Here is a 6,000-nt window from a genome sequence, read left to right on the forward strand (position 1 = left end):
AGGTCATAAGAGAACCAGAGGGCCTGGAACAGCTGTGGAACTTTAATGAAATTGAATGCAGGCGCTACTGTGGGTCAACAGTACTATGATGAAGAAAGAACCAGGAGACTTGGAACAGCTGGGTGCAGGGGACTCGTGCAGGACGTAAGGAACCCAGGAATGGACTGAAGAATTTGAAATGAATCTTAGATGCAGGCTTCTCATGTGGGTTATCGAGGGAAAAAAAATTCAGAAGCAACCAAGCTCAAGTGGAATTCTTGACCTGAAACAAGATGCAGGAAACATAGGCCCATCGCAGGAACAGGCTCACTGAGCTCATTGCCTTTACAATCTGATATGAGTACGGGATTGCTTTCTTGAGAGAGAATGAGCCCTTGGACCATGGCACAACCGCAGGATGAGGCTCCAAGGTAGGCACCGTGGGAGACAAGCGTATCCAGGCATGGAACGTAGCTTGGAATGTAGCTTGGATTTGGAATGTAGCTCTCAGGTCTTCGCTGAACCTGCACGTACAGAGTGAGACCCAACAACACAATACTGTTCTCTGGGATAGCCCTCCGGCCACTTTATAGCCCTTTTGGACCTGCTGCTTGGAACAGTGAGTGCGTCAGGAGAGATGAAGGATGAGGACAAGACATATCATGATGTGGAACCTGGATGAAGATATTGAAGACTTGGAACTTGGACGAAGACTTTGAACTTGGACGATGATTTGGATCCTGGATGAAGACTTAGGTTCAGGTTCAGGTTCAACTGAATTCTGTGCTGCAGCATGCCCTACACAGTCTGAGGCCTGGATGCAGACCACGCTGTCCCGTGCGTGCCCTTCACAACCCACCACGGGTTGGTCGTGGACCATGTCAGGGGTGAGGCAGGCTCTGGACTGAGAGTCGGACATGGACGGAAGCCAGACATCACTTGGAACATGGCTTGAGATGAGGAACATGGCTTGGAATGAGGACCATAGTAGTTTATTTACAGGTTTACCTAAAACCACCATTCGCCCTCTTCATTTGCTCTTGAACTCAGCGGCTCGAGTTCTCTCAGGATTGAGGTATCAGGATCACATTACTGCTACTTTGATTGATCTGCATTGGCTCCCTATTGATGAGCGCATCAAATACAAATTAGGCATGTTCGTTTTAAACTTCTTAATGATCACTCCCTGTCATTGGGCAAATGCCATTCTGAAATTCTACCAACCTACACGTCTCTTATGCTCCTCACAGTGTGGCCTCTTGGAAATTCCATCTCCAAAAATAGAGCGATTACATATTATACATGAATGTGCTTTCTCAATTGCAGGACCCACCCGCTGGAATTCTTTTCCAATCGATATCAAGCAGAGCGATTCTCTCAAGATTTTTAGAAAATTAATTTAAAATTATCTTTTCAACCTTGCCTATTTTAGTTGAATTTTCTATTCTGTTTTGCTTATTTTGATGCATAATTTATTATCTTATTATTTAAGGAATTTTGTTTTATGACTCTTTTAGGTAATTTTATTATTTTATTGTTTTTATTATCTATCTGCTACTCTGTTTTATGTATGCTTATTATCTGCTTGTTACTCTATTTTATGAATGTTATCTTGTACATTGCCATTTAGTGTTAGGCAATTCATAAATTTAAAATAAATGTAAAATGTAAATGTATCCGCTGGCTGGACAAGCTCCACGGAACCGGAACTAGGAACATGACAAGGAACTTGGAACTGAGAACTTGAAACATGGAACTTGAAAGTTCAAAACAAGGAAGGACTCTGAGGACGTGATTTATTTATTTATTTATTTATTTGTTGAGTTTTATATACCGTCATTCGGTGAAGCCATCACAACGGTTTACAAGATTCAAATTGTAATTTTCTTAACAATTGTCCAGAAGAGAATAATTTTTGAGTGAGGAGGGTTTGTTTAGTGCTGATTGGAGACAAGTTATTTTGTGGATTTGGTTGTTAGTTCCTTTGGGTGTTAGGATGATGTGAAGTTTGAATGTCAATGTAGACTTTGTGAAACAGCCATGTTTTTAGGTCTTTTTGAAAGTTTTGAGGTTAGGTTGGGTTCTTAAAGCAGTTTCCCCATGTGAGAGATTGAAAATGGCATGTTCTCATGCTTTATAAGTCTAAGCTACCATTTTCTGGTGTGGAATCTTAAGCTGTCCCTTCCAGGGACAATAGCATGTTCATCGCTGCTTCCTGGTTTTTATTTATTTTTAAGGAGGAAGGTCTCTGGGGTCTCTAGGATTGAGATCTGGGTACAGAATGGAGACAGAGAGTGTTCATCTTTTGAAAGACTGTGTCAGAAACTTTGAGGACCATGTCTGGAAACCTGGTAATGTTCTAGTTTCTTGAGATAAGAATTTTTCCACCTTTCTCATCTCATATTTTGGTTTCCTTTTTAAGATTTTTTTTTTTACATACCTGAGTACTCACCCAGGGGCTCACCCAGGGGCTCCATGCTAGCTAGAAGAATAGTAACTCACCCAGGGGCTCCATGCTAGCTAGAAGAATAGTGCCTCTCAACAAGAGCGCACGGGTGGCCTATATTTATTTCTGGAAAGGAATGGGTCATCATCCATTCCTGGTGGAAGAAGTATAAAGGAAAGAAGGAAACTTGGTGGACCCATTCTTAGGTTCACTATCATCCCTGGGCCCTTGCTTAGGTGCGCGCACGACCCGCACACTCTTAAAAGGGCTGCAGCGGGAAAGTAGCCCGCAGCCCTGGATGATGACATCACTGGGCCTCTGTATAAAATGTATGGCCCAGCCACTTGTTCCCTGCCTTGGCAACAGGTCTCCACGATTGCTTGGGTGCTTGTTGCTTGTTCCTTCGTCTGTTCCTTGTACCCTTGGACTGATTCTCTGGTATTGACCCCTGCTTTGCCTGGACTACGCTTGGACAGATTCTCTGGTATTGACCCCTGCTTCGTCTGGACTACACTTGATCTGATCTCCTGGCTCTAACCTCAGCTCTGCTTCCAGTACCTTGTCTTCCTGCTGCCTGCCCTGACTCTAGCTTGTCTTGGACTCTCCTTCAGTATCCTACGGACCTGGCCTCTCAGGCTTTGGCCTATCTTTACCTGGACGCCCCCTGCTTCCCTCTATTCCTGTTGGTGTCTGGGTCTCTGGAACCCTGCCTCATCCAGACCGTCTTCGACCCTCCAATACCTCTGCTGGTTCCTGGCACACCCTTGTCTGCAACAACTGGGATTCAACACACGGAGGCCCGTCTAAGCCCAGCCGGCCCCGGCACCCAAGGGCTCGACCTGAGGGGAACGTGGGTTGGTATTGGCGAAGCTCCAGTCGGCCTCCATCTCCTAGCCTGCTCCATCTCCCAATGGTAGGGACCCATAGGGCTTACCCTGCGGGTAGCATCAACTCCACCTCGGGCCAAGGGTCCACCATCAGCGCAACAACCTCATCCAAGTCTTCTGTGTCTTCGCTTGTTCCTGGTGTTCTTTCTTCTGAATCTTCAATCAAGTTCCTGATGTTCCTGTCTTCGTCCCTAGGTCTACCTTCCGGCTCCTCTCTCATCCTTCCTCCAGGCATGCCAGTGACGTATTCGTGACCAGCCTGTGGCAGGTTGTGTAGGGCGCTCCTGGCACAAGGCCTGTTTCCAAGTCTGTCTTCACTGGAACAAGTCCTCAGAGTCCTTCCTTCTTTTGAAGTTCCAAGTTCCATGTTTCAAGTTTTGAATTCCAAGTTTCTAGTCATGTTCCTAGCTCCAGTCCTGTGGAGCTTGTTCAGCCAGTGGATTTCCATGTTCCTTGTTCCAAGCCATGTTCCTCATCTCAAGCCATGTTCTAAGTGATGTCTGGCTTCCGTCCAAGTCTGAGTCACAGTCCAGAGCCTGCCTCACCCCTGGTGTAGTCCACAACCAACCCGTGGTAGGTTATGTAGGGAGTGCCTGGGAGGGCGGGGTCTGTGTCCAGCCCTCAGGTTGTATAGGGCACACTGCAGTGCAGACTTTGGTTGAACCTGAACACAAACTTGAATCTAAGTCTTCAACGGATCCAAATCTTTGTCCAAGTTCCAAGTCTTCGTTCAAGTTTCAAGCCTTCATTGTCTTCATCCACGTTCCACATCATGCCAGGTCTTGTCCTCAACCTTTGTCTGTCCTGACGCACTCGCCGTTGCAAACGGTAGGTCTGAAAGCGCTATCGAGTGGCTGGAGGCTACCCCTGAGAACAGCATTGTGTTGTTGGGTCTCACTCTTTGTGTGCAGGTTCAGCGGAAGCCTGAGAGCTATGTTCAAGTTCAAGATATGTTCCAATTCCAGCCTGGGCCTGGATATGCTCACCTCCCACGGTGCCTACCTTGGAGACTTGCCATGAGGTTGTGCCATGGTCCAAGGGCTCACTCTCTCTTGAGCATTCAACCGCACCCCACGCTCGCAACAATCCTAGTGTTGTTTGAAAGGGTAAATAACTGTTCCCTATTTACCTGTTCCACCCACTCATAGATTTTATAAACTTCAATCATATCTCCTCTCAGTCATCTCTTTTCCAAGCTAAAGAGACCTAATCTGTTTAGCTTTTCTCCATTCGGGAGCTTTTTCAGAGTGTACATGCTTAGGCTCCTCAGTGGACAGTGGGGTGTGCATATATACATATATACACATGCACACACCCCCATCACTTACTGATAGGTGCCATCCAGAGGGCTAAGCGTATTTTATAGAGAGAAACTTTCAACATAAAAAAATTCAACATAATTTTTTGTGACAGAAAATGCTTATGAATATTAATTATGGGCCAGCCTGGTCGCTCAGGGAAGTACTGTGCACTGCCATGTGGTATGATTTAGGTTTAATTCCCAGGTCAAGTCTCCTGCTCCCAAGGTTGGCTGGGGATACTGTGGAAGTAGTGCTTGCAGTCCAAGGAGGGAGGGGAGTCCTGAGCATCGTGCAGTGGAGATCCCTAGTGACTGGATTTAGGGTTGATGATTGCAGGGTTCCAGAAGGAGCTCTGGTGCCCAGCCTCCATCCCAGTCAAGGACTATTGCTGCAATGACTGGGCTAAAAGTAAGTGGGGAGGGGATAAAAAATAGGAAACAAAATCCCAGGGCAATTGTGAAGGAAGGCTCCTGGCACCAGGTGCCAGCCCTGGTTCTCAATGAGCAGGAAGTCTAAAGGAGCAGAAAGAGACTGGCAAGTAAAACAAAAAATGAATAGTACCAACCTTTCCTGTGTACTTCACTAGCTTCCCCGGTTCACTCCCATAAGTAGAAAAACAAACCTACATAGGCATCTCTTACCTACTTAAACAATATATGCATGCAACAATAGCCTTTGACAGTGTACAGCAGAGTTGCTTACCTGTAACAGGTGTTCTCCTCGTACAGCAAGCTGTTAGTCCTCACACATGGGTGACATCATCGGATGGAGCCCAGCATGGAAAACTTATGTCAAAGTTTCTAGATCTTTGACTAGATACACTGAGCATGCCCAGCAGGCCCTATACCACGCGTCCACACAGGGTCCCTCTTCAGTCTCATAACATAGAATTATGATACAAATAAAATCATAAGAAATAGGAGAAACCCAACTCCGCAAGGTGGCGGGCGAGTTTCATGAGGACTAATATCCTGCAGTTACAGGTAAGCAACTCTTCTGTCTCCGAGGTCAAGCAGGATGGCAGTCCTCACACATGGGCGAATCTCTAGCTATAGGCTGCTCCCCAACACAAAAAGAGAACAACAAGCACCAACCAGGATGTGAACCTGAAGGTCCTGGGTGGCCTGGCACCACTGTGACCTTAAAGTCCATTGGGTTCTGTGCATGTGTATACGAGCCAAGAGAGTGACATGTATGGTTGTGGCCATGTGGCCAACAGTCTCAACATGTGCCGAGCTGACATCTGCTGGCTCTGTTGAATCACCACCACTATGGACGCCATAAGGGGTAATAGTGCGTTGAAAACGCGCATCCAACACCCCCCCCCCCCCCCCGAAACTAATAGCGCCCGCAACATGCAAATGCATGTTGATGGCCCTATTAGTTA

This window comes from Rhinatrema bivittatum, chromosome 8, assembly GCF_901001135.1.
Source record: "Rhinatrema bivittatum chromosome 8, aRhiBiv1.1, whole genome shotgun sequence".
Lineage (NCBI taxonomy): Eukaryota > Metazoa > Chordata > Amphibia > Gymnophiona > Rhinatrematidae > Rhinatrema > Rhinatrema bivittatum.